Below are 20,457 nucleotides of genomic sequence, written 5' to 3'. Positions count from 1 at the left end.
AGTAAATACTGTACGTACTTTGAAAATTGATGTACTAGCTAGTTAACCCTTATCAGTTCAGGTAAGGGAACGGAGAGAACTACACTCGAAGTAAATACTGTACGTACTTTGACAATTGATGTACTAGCTAGTTAACCCTTATCAGTTCAGGTAAGGGAACGGAGAGAACTACACTCGAAGTAAATACTGTACGTACTTTGACAATTGATGTACTAGCTAGTTAACCCTTATCAGTTCAGGTAAGGGAACGGAGAGAACTATACTCGAAGTAAATACTGTACGTACTTTGACAATTGATGTACTAGCTAGTTAACCCTCATCAGTTCAGGTAAGGGAACGGAGAAAACTACACTCGAAGTAAATACTGTTCGTACTTTGACAATTGATGTACTAGCTAGTTAACCCTTATCAGTTCAGGTAAGGGAACGGAGAAAACTACACTCGAAGTAAATACTGTACGTACTTTGACAATTGATGTACTAGCTAGTTAACCCTTATCAGTTCAGGTAAGGGAACGGAGAGAACTACACTCGAAGTAAATACTGTATCAGCTAGTTTGGACAATTGATGTACTAGCTAGTTTAAACAATTAATATACTAACTAGTTTAACCCTTATCAGTTCAGGTAAGGGAACGGAGAGAACTACACTCGAAAGTAAATACTGTATCAGCTAGTTTGGACAATTGATGTACTAGCTAGTTTAAACAATTAATATACTAACTAGTTTAACCCTTATCAGATCAGGTAAGGGAACGGAGAGAACTAACAAATTGATATACTGTATCAGCTAGTTTGGACAATTGATGTACTAGCTAGTTTAAACAATTAATATACTAACTAGTTTAACCCTTATCAGATCAGGTAAGGGAACGGAGAGAACTAACAAATTGATATACTGTATCAGCTAGTTTGGACAATTGATGTATTAGCTAGTTTAAACAATTAATATACTAACTAGTTTAACCCTTATCAGATCAGGTAAGGGAACGGAGAGAACTAACAAATTGATATACTGTATCAGCTAGTTTGGACAATTGATGTATTAGCTAGTTTAAACAATTAATATACTAACTAGTTTAACCCTTATCAGATCAGGTAAGGGAACGGAGAGAACTAACAAATTGATATACTGTATCAGCTAGTTTGGACAATTGATGTACTAGCTAGTTTAAACAATTAATATACTAACTAGTTTAACCCTTATCAGATCAGGTAAGGGAACGGAGAGAGAACTAACAAATTGATATACTGTATCAGCCAGTTTGGACAATTGATGTATTAGCTAGTTTAAACAATTAATATACTAACTAGTTTAACCCTTATCAGATCAGGTAAGGGAACGGAGAGAACTAACAAATTGATATACTGTATCAGCTAGTTTGGACAATTGATGTACTAGCTAGTTTAAACAATTAATATACTAACTAGTTTAACCCTTATCAGATCAGGTAAGGGAACGGAGAGAACTAACAAATTGATATACTGTATCAGCTAGTTTGGACAATTGATGTATTAGCTAGTTTAAACAATTAATATACTAACTAGTTTAACCCTTATCAGTTCAGGTAAGGGAACGGAGAGAACTACACTCGAAGTAAATACTGTACGTACTTTGACAATTGATGTACTAGCTAGTTAACCCTTATCAGTTCAGGTAAGGGAACGGAGAAAACTACACTCGAAGTAAATACTGTTCGTACTTGGACAATTGATGTACTAGCTAGTTAACCCTCATCAGTTCAGGTAAGGGAACGGAGAGAACTACACTCGAAGTAAATACTGTTACGTACTTGGACAATTGATGTACTAGCTAGTTAACCCTTATCAGTTCAGTTAACGGAAATGAGATCACAACACTCGTAAATGCTGTACGTACCGATGTATATACATGAAACCACTAGGCTGTTTCTGGTTACACAATTTGTATACTAGCTACTTGAAACACATGATATCCTTGCTAATTTAAAGTAAGGTCAATATTTCTAGATAAAACCGACTGGTTTCTAGCAAGTATTATTATTAATAATTCAATGAACAATGGTAATCAAGAGTATGCAAAAATGATCAGGAAGATTTCCCTCTTGACTATATTAAATACTATTAAAATCGAGCTTTTAATTCCAAACTTTATTTGTTACCAACTCTTCGGTTATCTGTAGGCCACGACAAGCCTCTATATTATTACAGGTGTATGCAACCTTCAGATGTGTGATCCGAAAGACGCCTCGAAGCCTTATGCAACCTAGCCTCAAACCACCTTCAACATGTAGTCTACAAACAGTCAACAAGACCATACCACTAGGCTATAAACATTGTTATGAGTTAAACATAGATGAAATAGCGTATTCCTTACAATATATTCTAGAGTTATCACCAATGGCTGAGTAAATCCATTTAGTACAACACCGTTCAGTTAGGTTTTACAGTGAGCTAGTTTCTAATATTCACCTGAACTTGTCACCTGGAACAAATCATATATTTGGAATACAATTAATTTTGTGGATTTTAATTTCCTTGCCAGTTCAAGGAGTGTACCAAGGCTTCTATTTGAGGCCTCCGTTTTCTTATTCTTTGCCAATTATTGCATTCAACTATCGTAAACTACGGTATTACGTTTTATTGAGAAAATACTAGGATGATTTATATGTTCGTCTGAATTGCACACTATATGTCAACCCTTTCATTGATTACTGACTGTGTGGTAGGCTGTATAAAATTGTGGTTGTTATTTTTGTTCGTAAACATAAATTATTCATTATTTCTTGTGGGTTAGACAGAGTAGGGTCATGAGAAAGGTGTATCACGCGATTTCTACACGATAGATATAATTAATTCTTATCTGACACTTTACATATTGCTGGTCCGAAGCCAATTTAATTATGCCATAATTGTCTGGAATGGAGGAGACTGTGTAGAGGGAATTCTTTTAGTGGATATTCTGGAAGGTTCCTGAGCTACAGAATAACTGGCTCACCCACTGTTATTATTACAGTAATCGTTCGACGAGGCTATGACTCCGTCGATTTCTGTCTGCTGTACTGGAATTGTTTTTCAGTAGAGTTCTTGTAGAAATCATAAATCTTAGATATATCACATTCCGCTTAGTGCAGCGTTTGAATTCTGACACTGTCACATGCTTGACTCCTGAATCTGGGGTCCACGTCCATCTGAAGAGATCCGAAGAAAGTCGGAGACATAGACGTTCAAGACAAGCTCTTTGCGTCGTATCAGAGACACTTGCACCACAGAGCTCTGACTGGTTCCTCAGCAGTCATCCATTGTAATCTAGATGAAGTGGTTTTGTCATTGCCTATTCAGGTGCACAACGCAGCAAGTAAGAAAACGAACTCTACATTGTTTCGACATCAAAGACACACACCTCTTCAATTACAATAAGAACACCTCTCAATCAGGATTACACGGGGAGGGGGGGTGCTAGATTCAAGTAATAAAATATATAAACGTGTTTATACGTTAAGTGTATAAATCTTAGAGTTTCAGGGTATTTCTTTCTTGCCGGAGGTCTGTTTCTCAGTCCTCATATTGGAGTATGTGACTCAATATACTAATACTGTAGATGTGCTCAGCTATTCGTATTGAGTATGTTTTACGTTGTATTCACTAAAGACATTTTTCATTTCATTTTTTCATTTCAGCTACTTTGATAACTACAACTTTTAACGTGATACATAATGATTATAACTATTATCGTAGTCAACTTGTTTAAAGTAACGCTTAAAGTAAAGGACTGTTTTTGGACACTCAGTTTTCAATAATTCTGCAGGTTGGATTCAGAAGGACTTGATCTTTTTAAACTAATAATAATAAATTCTTTATTGTCACAAATAAATTGAACGATATGCATTGCATAGCAAACGTCAGAAACAATAAAAATTACTTCATACATCAGTTTGTACCGAAAAAATTAAATAATACAATTTGAATTTGCAAAACCATATTTAGTTCTATTGTAAAATTCAACATATAAAAGTAATGTGCCAGGGATATGGCTAATACACCTGATCACGTAACTGGTGATCCATGAACTCGTCCACGGAGTAAAAACATTCTAGGAACATGAAGTTCCTAAGGTAAACCTTCAAATGTTTTTCATTATTTTCATTTTTAATACTTTCAGGGAGTTTGTTTAGAAACTTGACACCGATTTTTGAAGGCAAATTTTCTGCTACCCTGGTCCTATTACGTGTTACCCTGCAACAATGCTTCTCCTGGTGTTTTAGCCATATACGTCACTGGTCTGTGTGAGTGAGCATTTAAATTTACACTCTCTTCTACTTACTACAAACTACTTACATCCAATAACATGTTAAATGTAATTAGTACCAAAATATGTTTTTGACGTATATAAATATAAACATTTTTTTTTCTCACCCGACGATTAACAGCGAAACAGTTTAACAAAACATATAAAAGTCGTATCTATTCCTATTCTACCACAATGACAGACGCTAATCGTTATTACCTCTTGAGCCAATCGGAGGCTTCAATGTAGATGTGCTGTTGTTTGTTACCTTTACTACTTGCTTCTAAAGCATTTATATTGTTGCTTTCTTCCTTATTCAAAATCTTAGTTTATAACTACTTTTATAAAGACAAAAAGGATTTGTTGAAATTTAATTGTTCACGCGTCGTAAGAGGAGCTATTTGTAACCAAGATGAGAATTAACCACTCTTTCAAGTATATTTTATAAAAACTGATGGCATTCTTTAATCAAATCTTATATGTTTACAAAACAGTATTGTATAATTGAAAAATTAACATAGTTAGAACAAACTTCAAACAAAATGTTGAACACTTGCAACGCCACCTCTGCTACAGTAATTAAATCTCGCACCAGGGTTCTTACAAGTCGCGCGTCGCGTGTCATCTCTGACCGGACGATCTTCTTCATTTAAACGTAAATTTATAAAAACTATTTCTGGAAAAATTTTATAAAATGTGCATTTTAAAAATTTTCAACTTATAAGAAACCCAGCTTAATACATTAAGGTAAATGAAACTGAGTTAATACGTAACATTTTGTTTTTGTTTTTATTTTTAGGTGAAACAATTAGGTTATTTATATAAAAAAAATGATTTTTTTCTCAATGATTGAAGTTTCAGAATGTTTACGTATTGATTAGGGACACAATCAGAAGTCCACCACCGCTACATACGATCTGACAGTTTAGGTACTCTTTCAGTTGTACCAAAATAACTTTAATAACAATTTTTCATCCTCAGCAATCGTGTTATTTCATTACTCAGGTTTTAAAGGTAGATTGGAGTGGTATTGTACTTCCTGGTAAGATTTCAATTGCGTTTATGGCAAAAAGGGTTGGCCGGGGGTTAGACTCCAACAAGTGCCCGTTATCAGATTACGTAAACGGTCCCAGGCTGAGGCCGGAGCAACAGGTGCCCGGGGGTTGCTTAGCAACGCATCAGCTGATCCTATAAATAGTCCGTAGCAGTGCAGACAGCACTCCCGGCCTACATGATCGATACATGCGGTGCGGTGCGGTGCCGGTGCCTGTCTGTTTGTTGACGAAACTTGCAGCTGTTGCTGTTGCACTTGTATGTATACCCTCGGCGGTACTGTCCACAGCCCGCGCCACGCCGCGCCGCCCAGGAGTCCACGCGGTACTCCGGGGTGTAGCAGACGTCCAGCCCGCCAGCACGCCTTCCCTCTTACTCTATATACTAACTATAAAATTATGATGCTCATACAAACTCTAGGTAAAAGTTTTTGGTCAAAGTATTATTTTTTATATCAAGACCGTATTTCCAAATCATCAACATATTTTACTATGTTGATGATTTGGAAACCCCCTAAGGATCCGGTGCGTATTATTTTTCAGTGTTCTATTTATATTTTACAATTTTTTATCGTTCTTTGGCTTGGCGTATAAAGTTAAATATATTGCACCCACTGAATTGGCTCATCACAAAGTTAAATTAGATAGGTTTTGTCATTGTTTATATTTATTAAATAATATGTAGCTTCAAAACCTGTTACTTTGGCTCTGGAATATATCGGACATTTATATTCGAATTTTCATACCCTTAATAATAGACCAATAAATAAATTTTCTTCATTTTACCAGCACATTTTCTTTTTTTCAAGCATCACGCACTCTAATCCTTAGTTCTTATAAATAAATAATGTAGGTAAAATTTAAAAAAAAATCTATAGTACTTCTTTCTTTAGTGCAGTCTGTTATGGTTTATTCATTTCGTTTTTCTTTTTGAAATTGGACCTGCTAATCTTGAAATTCCTGTCATTTTAGCACCATGTAAGATGTATTGTTTTTATATTTATCACAGAATTAGACCTTAGTAACGTACATTTATGCAAAATTACAATATATAAACATAACACATTTATATTGAGTCGTGATTTCATAACAAAGAGTATATACACTGTCTGACCCCCTCATGTTGCACAAGCTGGGAACAACAAACATTATTGTCAGTGTACAACCATCAGCTGTTTTTGTATGTCTGTTGCTCCCGGCTTGTGCAAGCGTACATTTAAAGTGGTCGTGCTCGCTTATGCGTTGGCGGATTTCGGTGAAAAAGTACCGTTGGAATTGCAATAAAAAGTTTAAACTAGTTGGTGTCATGTAAATTTTCTGTAACTATGCTGTATTTTTATTGTCATTATATTTTTATTTGACTTTCAACAGGATCCATGTTGTTAATATTAAAGCAAATACCACAATTATTTTCTCTCTTGTTTCTTATAAGAGTTATATATGTAAAGTTTGGTATATGTAGATTTATTAGTTATAAATTTTTAATAAAAATTTTAAAAATTTGTTTAGTGGCCAAATAGCTAAGTGGTTAGTGACACAATTCTTGACCTATATTTATATGACTTTTTGTTTGAAATAAGCAACAGGAATTTTTTATATCCTGTTTTATTATATCCTGTATAAGTGAGGAGATCACACTAGGAGCCACAAGATATCCAAATACTACAAATCCAAATTCGATTTGGATTGCACATGTTGTCATTTAGTCAAACATTACATTTTGTTTAACATTAAAATTTTATGCGTGGAATCATCATCTGGGCATTGTTCGGATTTAGTACAAATTCGAACACCTAAATAACTGATCTGGTCATTCGATCACTCATTTTTATAATATAAAATGCACGAAAGAAAATGGAAGAATGATGTTAAGAGATTGGTTTCTTACGACGACCTAAATATTATCTATGTTACACTTACGTGTTAAGCAAAAATATTTTTATTCAACTATAATTTTTGTTTTAAGTAGTAAATGGATGTAATCAATTGTGTTTCTATTTAATATATTATGACGTTAAAATACTACTAGTATCCATCTCCAATGCTCTTTGAAAAAGAAAGTGTAGTTTGATTTGGAAAATATGGGAGGTCTCAGACCGAGGCACATTAGCTTTACAACTCATTCTACCAACCCAACATGATTCTTATGACTCCTGATCTGTCTTCTACCACAGAGTATCGTAAATAGTAGCCAAATTACTTTCAAAAATGTACTCAATAATCCTATATTATTCAATATCATTCATTCCATATATTTCTTACTTTCGAAAACTATGTTAGCATCATAAACTATTTATACATCTTGCATTTCATATTCAAAAGTTAACAAGATTTTGTTTCAATACAATCTAAATTTGTACTCTATATATAAAAGGTTTGTACAAGGGAAATTATGTTGTGTGGCCTTGGCTTAAAGGTTTCTCTATTTTGGGGAAAAATATGAGTTTTAGGTTAGCTGAATTTGGAAATGTCAAACTCTCTAAAAAGCTCATTCGAATGTTTGTGTCACAACTAAATCGAATCGGATGATACGATTTTGATTAAATCAAGACGTACAGATACACTCATTCTTCTTTACAGCCTAAACAGGCAAAAACACTTTTAACTTTATCCTTACGGTTTTTACACTAGTCCAAAGAAACCCAAGATGACATTAGTCCAATCATATTATTAGGATAGAAAATGTGTCCTTATAATGTATATTACAGATATACCTGGATTTTATATGTATTTTCGTTTAAAATAAATAAATAGTACATTGAACTGGTACTTTAAAAAGGAATTTTTAATTTGTATCATACAAGATCATATTAATATTTCATTTCTTACAAAATATACAGAAAGAACTATTTTAATTTATCTTCTTAGAATATTGTTTTTGGTACATTTATAGCCTGTAAATAAAATAGCCTTAGAAAAAGTTTTTAGCTTAAATATTTCACTTTAACACATGGAACTGCCTTTTTTAATGTTACATGATCTCTGAGTGTATCATTAGGAAAGAATTTATTGTTGATGTTCCTGTGGCAGTTTCTTACCATGGTCACACCAGCTGCTGCTGTTTACCACAGCCAAATTGTACATATCTATATATTATATTAGCAGTTACCGCGGCTTCGCACGCAACTTCATCTTGAAAAGCAAAGACACCATCAGCACATTCCAAACAATCCTGGGATAATCTCTTAAATTATTCTAAATCTCTTGATCCATTTTATATTTAAACGTAATGACGGGGCTCTGATGTGGAGAGTTAAACTGATTTTTTATTAGTATCTCTGAAAACTCTGGAATTTCTCTTCAATATTTCGTAAAATTTTATTGAACCACTTGAACGACGTAACAACTGAACCACTTTAGGCCAGTGTGGAGAAATCCTAATGCCAAAGGGAGCGTAAAGTCGAAGACTCCTTAGGTTATCCGTAAACACGCTTACGGTGTAAATAAAATATGCCTTTGTTTAAAAGACAGAAGCTAAAGTATCATCGGATTAAAAATATTTATGTCAATAATAATGTTTATTGTTAAAATAAATAGGTTTTCTTAATGTATATTAATATTTAAACACTAAATTGATGGTGATTTCTTTTGGCACGGCAGGTTTTGGTAGAATTTAAATGTGTACCTCACGAAATTTATTGTCACGTAAAAACATTAATACGGTAGTAATATAAAATGTATCCAAAAATGTCGCAACTCTACCAAATATATACATTTTAGATTACAGTTCGAGATATTCACCCTAAGGCGTTTAAAGGTTAGAGGCACTTAGCCATCCTGTATAAATTACATACCCCCGCTGAACGTAGAACTAAGTCCTGACAAAGCTCTCTGAACTTCCCCTATCAATTAGTGTAGATCTCCTCCTTATAGACTTAAAAACTCTGAGCACATCTAGGTAGGCAAAATTAAGTCAGATTTTTTTGTAACTTTTACAAGATGTTTCTGGCACTTTTTTGTGTTATTTAATTAAATATAATCGGCTGCATAATAGGCAGCCGAAATATGTTTTTGAATTTTAACTGCATATTACAGATTGTACTTGTAATGTAGGTAACTGAATTTTTAAAACTTTTTAGACTGCATAAATGTGATGTTTTTGAATTTTAACTGCATATTACAGATTGTACTTGTAATGTAGGTAACTGAATTTTCAAAACTTTCAGACTTACAGTTGACGTATTACAATGACGTAAATTTTCTAAATTCTTATATTTTCTTGGATTTCATGTTTTTTGTACAAATTTATCATATTTTTTAACAAAGAACCCACTCCATTGTGCTCCATGACCCATTTCCTCTCATAAATGCATAAATCAAATTAAAATGGATTTATATGAATAATGTTTGATAAACTACGAGAATTTAGTAACATTTGGATAAAACATAAGTCGTGGGTAGTACTAAAGAGTCTTGAAATAATGTAGATTGTATTTTATAATTTAAGCCACACAACAGTAATAAATATTATTCCACATTTATTGGAAGTTGATCATTACTTTACAAGTTATGGTTAACTCGGTGAGAAAATCGGGAGGGTTCACATTTGCCTGGTCAACACTAGAACCTACATTGGGTACAGATGTTGTAAAAAATGTAAAGGAGGTCTTATTTTACCAGGAGAAGTTAAAGATAAGAAGCCCTCTCTGACAGCTAACCTAGTGACCAACGGCTTAAAGGTGACTTACACACCCAAGCCGTTGTAAGACGTAGGTGTATGTTGTCACCTACAAAGGGACAACTTCATTGGACGTACATCACTTAACAAATGTCGATATATTATGTTAAAGGGATAACTTTATCGATATATGTAGTTTTCTGCGGTGTATGGTTATTGAAGTTGGTGGGACATCTTTAGTAATGATTTAGGAACCCTAAAGAGTTAAGACTCAACAACAAAGGGGCTTGCGTTTTTGGTTCTTGTCCATTTTCACTGGTAGAGACTTCCTCGCCTCTTTCTAAGTGACATACCCACTATCCCTACTCACGTGATCTCGACTGGAGGCGACTTCAATACTATAATTTCCCCTAACTTGAATATTCTGTAATCCGCAAGCCGGCGGACAATAGACCTTAGAGGTTTAAGTGTACTGGAAATATCCTCAGTTTCTTTCCCTAGTCGTCAAAGAAAGATATTGCTAAGACCTCTCTACCAACTAATAAATTATCATGTACTAATTTATTACAGAACCATACATTAAACTCTACATATACGTAACCTTCGTATACGCACCATAAGCAGTATATAGTATGAAGAAAGAAAACCCAAACCTAAAACTCATCCAAACACTTTAACTGAGGGTATATAAATATTAAATTAACATATTTCCAATGAAAAAATAAAATACGCAAGTTCAAAAAATTCAAAAAGTTCTTGAAAAAGAAATTTAGAATAAAATACAAATTTAGAATATGAATTTACGATTAGGATTATTATATGATATATTATAATACAATAAAGAATTATTGAAGATCAAAAGCTAATGGTAACTATAGAGCTATATCTTCATAAACAGGCTTATAAATGTACGTGGAATAATAGACAATCAATACACAACGTTGGGGTGATAAACAGAATGAATGACAAGGCGGAAAATTATGACACCAACTTATTCTGCTCAGAATATTCAATAATGTAAATTATTGAGGCAAATGGGTCAAAAATTATTTCTTGCTTCAATTTGAAAGCAATATTAAGGCGTTGTTATGGATTTTAAGTATCAGGTGCACATCCTACTTCTATGATCGAAATTCATATACACATTTTCAGACATCTCGCAGTATAATAAAGCCGCAATCTCGATTACGAAATTTAGTGTCTTAGAATGTAAATAACGTCAAATTTGTATTGTCGTGAAGTGAAATGTGAAACAAACCCTAAACATTATATTTGACACCCGCTGATACCAAATAATCTTGATAGTACGAACTTAAATTATTTCTAATCGCTCTAATATCTAAAGCGAATCTTTATTTAATTTTTAAGCGATTCAATTTTTTATACATACAATAGTAATACAGAAAACTCGTGTTGTCATACACAATGTGCTAATACACGTTAACTTTAATCTTTCATACTTTTTTATACATGCCTTCATTCTGTTTACAGGTTTGGAATTTCAAACTGTTGGTCAAGAATTACGCATCGATCACTAATAAATACCATGTTAAAGGAAGAGAAGTAATCAAACATTTAAATGTCAAAATCATATTAATCCGTTCATGGAGTCATATTCTTTTTACAAAGGATGGCGTTTTAATCGTATTAAAGGCTATAACACCGTCAGTGATGCTCGGTTATATGTAACTGTAACTGGTCACACCCTTTATAGGATCTTGGATTACACCTTCCGCTGAAGTTTTAAAACAAGATTTAATTTTAAATATCAACCTCCAGACACGGTAACAAAATAAACATATAAAATTTGAAAGAAAGACAAATATATTAGTATGTATACTTATGATTACCCTCCCCAACAGTATTTACACTGGAATCACTAAACAGTTGAATCGTGGATTTCGTCGTAATTTTGCTCGTATTGTTTCGAGTTGCACAACATGTTTTGTTCGCGCCGTGCCCGTGCCGTGTCGCCTTTGTTCAGTACGTTTCTTTTATATCCTAGACAGCTCTTCGAATGGAATGACAAACTTTTGTGAAAACATAATCTGCGACTGGTTGTTTTTTTGTGTGTATTCGACTAATGGCATTAAAAGGCAATGATTAATTTTAATCTCCTAAGGCTAATCTCTAAATGGTTATGTAAACCAAATCAGTAACACCGTTGATAGAATATTAAATGTGTTGTTACATCGCATATTATTTTATGATCTTTGCTGCTACAATTTCATCTCACTTACTTACATTTTCCATCGATTCTCGACGGGAAACGAATCATATGTTACTGAGTTAGATTTTTTAAGACCACATTGGTTTATATTTTTATGGATTTTTTTAAACACGTTCCCCATTATTGTCAGCTATTGTAATGGCGATTGATGGAGGAGAGGACTGTGCAGCGAAAGTTCATATTTAGCTTCGCTTCGTCTCCTGCATCAAGAATAAAGTCAGACCTGTTGTTCAAAGGTTTACTATTGAATTCGATATTTTTATCTTAGTCAATCCAATCATTGATGTCCTAAAAGATACTCAGACTTGTGTCACTTAAACTATACCCCGTGACCTAAGATAACTTTCACGTATGCGAAGTATTTGTATCTGACTAGGATATGATGTTATTGACGCAAAATGAGTTACTTTTAATGTAAAAATGCATTGCGCTAATCGTGTAATGTGACTTGTTGCATTTATATGTGTACGAATTATACTCCAAAAGTCCTGTTATAGAATAAGACATTTTCGTCGTAGTATTTTGAAATGTAGTAAAACAGTGAATGAGTGAAACAGAGTGGAATGATTATTTACTTAGACAATGTCAAGGCATAAGCTCTGCCCAAGTAATCTACTGAGAGGAAGCTGGGTGATGAGCAACAGGTGCCAAGAGCTCGGTTGCTCGGCAACAGACAATTGTCGGTCGTCCGTTGATGCCGTACATAACAAATGGCTCAGGTATCCCGTGAACAATAAGTCAATGTCATGGCATTGTAAATCATACTAATTGAATGAGGGATTACGACGAGTTAATCTCTAATATGGCCTCTGAAATAAGCTGAGTTGTCAGCCTGTAATACACAAATCTGAATTCAGCATTAATACTTCCACGAGCGACTTGACATTAATAAACACATTAAGCTAGGTATACATATTGTAAAATGTTGATTAGAACGTTTTGAACCTCTTGTGGAAAATTAAATTTCCCATTCATTTTACTGGTTGTAATATTTTTATTTGTTTCAACTAAATCGAGTCATTTTCTTAATTCTACTACTACATTGTTACACTTCAAAGTTCAGACACTGACATATCTGAATGTATAGCCTGTATCACACCACCTTGTCGGCCAATCCAACTGATATACAGCTTTTGTTCTAACTGCAACTCTACAGTTTTTACTCCAAAAGACTAGGTAAATTATGTTTAACTCTGTAGAAAACCCTAAACTCAAACTTTTGGGAGGAAGAGAATTGGTTTAAAGAAACTTTACAAATAATGTAAACATATATCGTGTTGAATAATACATAAATATTATGAAAACAAGCCGTTATTATTTAGCAAACAAGTTTTAATTTATGTTAATTATATCTTCAAAATGTGCCAAAACGTATTTAAAAACACTTTACATTATTTTAACTCCTTAAATTATAAAGATTTTTTTTTCAAGGATTTATAATGACATCCCATTAGATAAAATTATAAAGTAAGGCAACGTTTTGTTCCCATCAAGTTTTGAACTAATCATATATAATACTCCATGTTGCACATCAAATTAAAATCGATGAAAACAAACAATGTTTCTATTTGACGTTTTTTCTAACAGTGTCATCATGGTGAAGATAAACTGATTCATATCACTGATTGTCTTTAAAAACCATGAATCTTATCAAAGTTAAAAGTTATATTTTTTTACTAAGCCATTGGTTACATTGGGTACAAACATTATGGGTCTTTAATTACAGCATGGGTATTCGACAATAATTATAGGTGTTCGAAGTGACTAGCTCCAACTTCAATACAACGTTCTACTCTGGCACTAAAATCGTCATCGCTTTTCTTATTCTCCCCATCATGTCTTTTCTAGACTTTGGTCTTGCGAGTAATCTATGGTTGCCAAAATCTAGTAAAGGAGTAGGACATGTTATTCGCCTTCCCTGCCTAAACATTTTTCTGAAAGAATATTCCTTCCTTCTTAGAAGGAGGACTAAATTTAGTAAATTCAAAGGATGTCAGAAACTTATTATAATATGTGAGCAAGCATGATGGCAAAATTGTTGTTTGGCAAAATTTTGGAACAATATCCCCTCAGAACACTGACTGATTATTTAAATATTACCAGAGTGATATTGAAATATTTAATTCTTAATAATTTAATATAAGATCCATTTACTATACGATTTAATTAAATTATATGGGGAAGAGAACTTTATCTTCAACAATGTTTTTAAACTAAACAATAAAACTATATAAAAATATAGATATTTATTTTACTACGCATACAAAGTAAAATACTTAGACTTTGACTCTAGGTCTGTACTTTCCAAAAACACTCCATATCTGACTACATGATACTGTCAATATTCTATGAAAGGGATAATACGTTCCTATGTTTGAATAAAATACAATTTCTATTATGGTTAGAGTAAGGCTGAAATTTGCAACTTCATTTTAATCAGTACAATTTTATCACTTCAAACTTCAGCATCTGAGTCTAATCAGATCGTATGTTCAACAGTGGTCGTTCCTTGTGGAAGACATCACCACATAACGATGAACATAATATGTAAACATAATAATTATCATTTATACTAAAAACAACTCCTCAGATAAATTTAACTCACAAACCATAACATGATTACCAATACATACTGGAAACTATTGTTATAGCGGTTTTGTAAGAGAAATAGAACTGTAATAGTTTAGACAACAAAGAATAAGCGGGGAGTTTGTCGCCCTGGAGGTCAAGGTTGACTCCCGAGGCAAAGCCGAGTGGTACAGTGGTGTTGAGGGCGAGGAAAAGCTTTTCTCGAGTGTTTCACGTAACAGTCTCCCCCTCACTCTACTGAAAACTAAATTTTAATAAAAGGGTTATTTAAAATATAGGTTTAACGGTTTAAATATACATAATATGCTGTTTTAACTGTCTATATTAATATTTAGAACCAAACTGGTATTTCATATTAAGAGGTTCAGTTATAGATAGTACAGCTGGATTTACGGGTGTATCACTAACTACTTGGGTATGTACTAACACAACCCCCTGTCGTGGTCTGCTACTCGCGCCATCCGATAACATAATAAAAACTCATACTCAAGTAATGGTTGACGAATATAGGGGCTTCCCCAATATATAAAACTACAGCATATATTCTATTTTACATGAATAATTGTGGAAATAACTTCTCTGGCTAAAACTATTTATAACAGAAATAAATAACAACAAGAGTAAATGTATGATGTAAATGTTTATCTTACCTTTTTCTAGCAGACGATCAATGTTTAGTGGTGGATTGCACTCGGCAGCTATACATATCTGCTGCATACCTATAAAATATTAATATAAATTTGCATCAAATTAATGGTCCCTACGTTTAAACTTATTAAACACTGAATAAATATCCATAATAATCCAACATCATCCATCCAGTTATCCCCGGCATTTATAGAAGGCAGAAATCATCGACTAACGTACGATTGATTCTAATACAGGAGTAGCCCATAGTCCGATACAAGATACAATCGGCTCTGGCCTTTGTCTCACAACCTCTTCACTGAGATCAGTCGAGCCTCTCTTCATCTAAGACGATTTATTGGTACTTCCTGTGAGTCGATTCACACAGGACATTCTGATAAACTTATGGCAGAAACATACAATTTATTGCTTTGAACTTATTATTTCCATTGTCATTTGGGGGTGTTTGTTAATTATCTTATGCAGGAAAAGCTTAAAATGTTAAGGCAAAAATTGATAATGGTCTTAATTATTTATCCAACAGTCGTGTTTAAAAATAACTCTTACTTTTTCAGGTAAAAATTACTACTCAATGCTGTGTAATTTAAAATTCAGTACTTCTTCATTAGTTTGAAAGGGTAAGATTTCGTTGATTCAAATCTTTGTGAAAGAATTTCTCAATGGAGCCAGTGATTTTGCAATTGCCTACAATTGTTTGATGCAAAACACAACTGTAACTTGAGACAGTTCTATAAAATAAATGTTTCTAGTGCCGACAAGTCTACAATTAATGACACCGAAGAGGCGAAGAACAGCCCACATCCACACTCCTCCTTCCACAGTACAGTCTGAAGGAAGGAGATATTCGTTTAGGGAAGTCTTGACAGGGAATAAGGTTCATATTGCGCCAGAAAATATCCCGAAGAGCCGTTCTCGAAGAATGAGGTTTAGGAACTACGAGTTCGCATATTAGAGTAAACTTGGCCAGTTTCTGGTCCAAAAGGAACCTAGGAACCTCCTGAAACCCATTTCGACACAGAACGGTCTGAGCTATGTCTCTACAAGTGGTCTCTAACTAGAATGCTGTTGGAACCTTTAGATTGAGAGACCCATGACCTCAAATTCTTAAAATTAAAGTTGCAGGGACAAGTCTGCAGCCATTTTAAGAACGATATATTGCAGAATGATCATTATAATCAAGCAATACCATGCAGATTACTGTTATATCCCAACTTCACCTCTACAATAAAGACGTTTTTCATTTCATTTCACAACCAGCTGGAGCTACTAATTATGCGAGGTGGAAGATTGATCATGGAGTTAAAGATTATTTGAACAGCGCCCTCATTGAAAATGTCGGGGAATATCAGTAAAATTGTCAGTAAAGCCTGAAAGCATATTTTTCCTGAAAGGGGTTGTGTTTCCATGAAATGCTCCACCATTAGACTACTTCGACTGACTCTAGATGGCCATTGATGATCTTGACATCGTAATTACTGTTTACAAATGTACATAAATCGATCTCAACATTAATCTAATCCACATTACATGGTTCTGGGGTGTCTTGTTGGGATGTTGTCAATCAGAAGTTATTGTTGGTTGTGACAAATATTACACAGTTAGGTGTGGGATAGCACCAAAACTTAGAATATTTGCGGGTCACCTTAGGGTTAGCAAATGCTCCCAAATTTAGAACTAGATCAATGGTATAGTCAATTGCTATGTTTTTAATGACGGAGGAAATAATCAGCAGGACGAATGCCATGTATCCGACAACCACACATTTCTGATGATGCTCAATTGGCGTCAGTACTAGGAAACTGACATTAAAATGTACCTACAAAACACTATAAAAATATTGGCGTGTTGTAAAAGAAGAACTTGAGGGGTGTAGTGTTAATTCTTGTAATAAGAGCAAAAGTATCAAATACAGTTGAATTGGGTCCATCCATCTAATGTCAAATTAACGCCATTCAGTGGACCCTAAATTCAATCATTTTCATAATGCTCCCATAGTTTAAATGAAATTCTGAGCCTGATACAGTCAGACGGAAGGGAGCACAAATGAGCATCTCTCCCTATTAGGGATAATTAGAAGCACTAGAAAAATACTGGATGTTGTGAAAGAAGAACTTGAGGGATGAAGTGTTAATTCCTGTAATAAGAGCAAAAGTAGCAATACAGTTGAATTTGACTCATCCGTCTAATTTAAAACTATCGCAAGTCACTGGAACCTAATTAAGGCATTTTCATAATGCTCCCATAATTTAAATGAAACTCTGGACCTGATAGTCAGACGAAAGGGATCATAAACAAGCATATCTCCCTATCAGGGATAATTAGAAACATCTCGGAATCTAGATATAATGTTTGTAGGCAACTTGTGACGTATAAATATGTTATATATTTATATGTTTTATATATATATATATATATATATATATATATATATATATATATATATATACATGCACTATTTTTTCTTGTGGCTTAAACACGGAAATCATCGCATAGGGCTCTCTCACATGTCCGAGAGCATATCCTTAAAGTCAGTGATGTGTATTGTATGAAATCTCCGGTTCTGTGCCTTGTTCCTTATTTACCTTATTTCAAACGGGCTCGTTTGTATATATACTTTGTTGGTGAATCTAATATTTTTAACGTTTTACGTGAGAACAGTATTTCATTTAATTAGATTCACGTGATCATTTTATGGTCTATAATAATACAAAATTCACTGTACACACTTTTACAGCGGCAGACGACGTAGTTTGTGCGTTAGACTACTTAAGATCACTCAGTGTAATGCCGCAGTGAAGGTGTTGTACTCAATTTTATCATAAGATATTTAAATAGTATGAGGTATAAGATAGTATTAGTCTTAATTGCTTTCTAATACATCCCAAACGAGTTATGAATTTGCACTGACGTTGATTCATTATGAGTGAATGATGGGATAGTAATATCGTGGCACAATAATCGTGGGGAATCTGTGTAATTATTTCGACAACCTAAAGCCGACTGATCTGCAGTATTAATTAGTTGGCTGTGCTACACGTCAGTCAATTCAAACAAGACTCACTCGCACATTTGATGTTTGAGCTACCTGCGGCCGGTATTACAAGCTATTAGTCTGATAAACGTTGCTCTATGAATTCCCCCTTCAGCCCACACTGGCCATTCTCTTAAAAAATGTTGGTGTACCGTGGAATTTTTCCTAAGATCAAAGAGCATAAGCTGAGAAATACATTTAACTTGGATGTTCTGTGGGAACGAGCCCTCCTGATGTATGTTCCCACACATCAGAACATTTGATAACTATTGATACTTGAGAAGGTGCCTAGTTCATCTCTTAGTAGAGTGTGAATTGAATGTGAGATTTCAACGGTAGTGTAATACTGAGAAGATTATAGTCCCTATTTTTTTGGACTTCAATAGAATCTGTGGACAGGACACATTGTCAATTTTAATTAGGATAGCAATAAATTATAGAAAATATTTGAAGAAGCAACAAAACATAACAATTTTGAGGCAACTATCCCGTTACTCTAATCAAATAGTTAACACCACTTAACTACTTTACATAGCAAATAATGTGTTACAAATGTTAATCACTGTAATTATTCATTCCGATTTGCCGTCTATAGTGGATGTAGACTTAACATACATCTCTAAACTTTCCACTCTTCGTAATATGGAAGTACCGTGCCATTTACAGTGATTTTGAGAGCTTTATTTTTCCAATTAACTACACACGCTTGAAATGCATTATAACTTAAGACTTTTTTAGAAAGGGAGAGCTCAGTTAACGTCCATATATTACATGTACTCACCTTCTTTATAATATATATATAAATATATATATAATATATATATATATATATACAGGGTGTTTGAAAAGTATGGGTACGGCTTAATATTTAAAAAAAACCATAGGAGATAACATATATAAACTTTGCACATCAGTGTCATATGGCTATGTAAAACTATTTTTCCTTGCTATTACCATGACATGCCAACCATGGGGGACGGCCCACAGAGGAAAACATGGAAATCTTAAATTGAAGCATGGGTCGAGTGATACCTCATTTTGAAAGAGCTCACTTAGTAGAGTTAAATGCCGCAAACCGCATCTCAAAAGGTTTATCCAATCAGAAATGGCGGGTTGTTTTAGGTACACATTGTGAAGTACATTATGCACTGCCATTTCTGACTGGATCGTCGTATTCTGATGCGGTTGGCGGCGTTTCACTATACTAACCAATGTGTTTTCACTGACTTTTTTTAATTAGCAAATTATGTCATAAATTTCTACACAATAAATAAAACTAAAAAACATCGGTATTTATTGTGTATAAAATTTATGACATAATTTGCTAATTAAAAAAAGTCAGTGACAAACACATTGGTTAGTATAGTGAAACGCCGCCAACCGCATCAGAATACGACGATCCAGTCAGAAATGGCAGTGCATAATGTACTTCACAATGTGTACCTAAAACAACCCGCCATTTCTGATTGGATAAACCTTTTGAGATGCGGTTTGCGGCATTCAACTCTACTAAGTGAGCTCTTTCAAATGAGGTATCACTCGACCCATGCTTCAATTTAAGAATTTCCATGTTTTCCTCTGTGGGCCGTCCCCCCATGGTTGGCATGTCATGGTAATAGCAAGGAAAAATAGTTTACATAGCCATATGACACTGTGCAAAGTTTATAGATGTTATCTCCTATGGTTTTTTTTAAATATTAAGCCGTACCCATACTTTTTCAAACACCCTGTATATATAAATACAGGGTGTCCAAAAAGTCCCGGGTCGTTTAAATATTTTTCAAAATATTTAAAATAGAGCTACAAAACCTTAGAAAAAGTTATTGGACGTAAAAAAATCTATTTTATCACATATTCAGTGATCCGCTACTTCTTCAGGGGGGGCGGCCCGCCAGGAGTCAGAAGAAAATCTTAAATGTAAGCATAGGTTGATATGCATATCAAATAAAAAGGTCTTTATTAGTAGAGTACAGACCCGCAACCCGACCTCAAAACGGATAACCGAGTAAAAAATGGCAGCCGTT

At 34.0% G+C, this 20,457-nt stretch overlaps 1 protein-coding gene across 7 annotated transcripts in view; it reads right to left on the bottom strand.

The window, feature by feature from the left end:
* Window positions 1-15,475, bottom strand: part of LOC124360498 (voltage-dependent calcium channel type A subunit alpha-1) — a 344,248-nt gene extending 328,773 nt beyond the window's left edge. For all 7 annotated transcript variants that reach the window (XM_046814185.1, XM_046814181.1, XM_046814184.1 and 4 more), the window contains exon 1: window positions 15,405-15,475. The gene's annotated coding sequence lies outside the window, so the exon portion shown is untranslated. The remainder of the gene's footprint in view (window positions 1-15,404) is intronic.
* Between the last annotated feature and the right edge of the window lie 4,982 nt (window positions 15,476-20,457).

This window comes from Homalodisca vitripennis, chromosome 4 (genome assembly GCF_021130785.1).
Source record: "Homalodisca vitripennis isolate AUS2020 chromosome 4, UT_GWSS_2.1, whole genome shotgun sequence".
Classification (NCBI taxonomy): domain Eukaryota; kingdom Metazoa; phylum Arthropoda; class Insecta; order Hemiptera; family Cicadellidae; genus Homalodisca; species Homalodisca vitripennis.
Note: the sequence above shows the minus strand (reverse complement) of the source record. Positions and strands in the feature narration are given on the sequence as shown.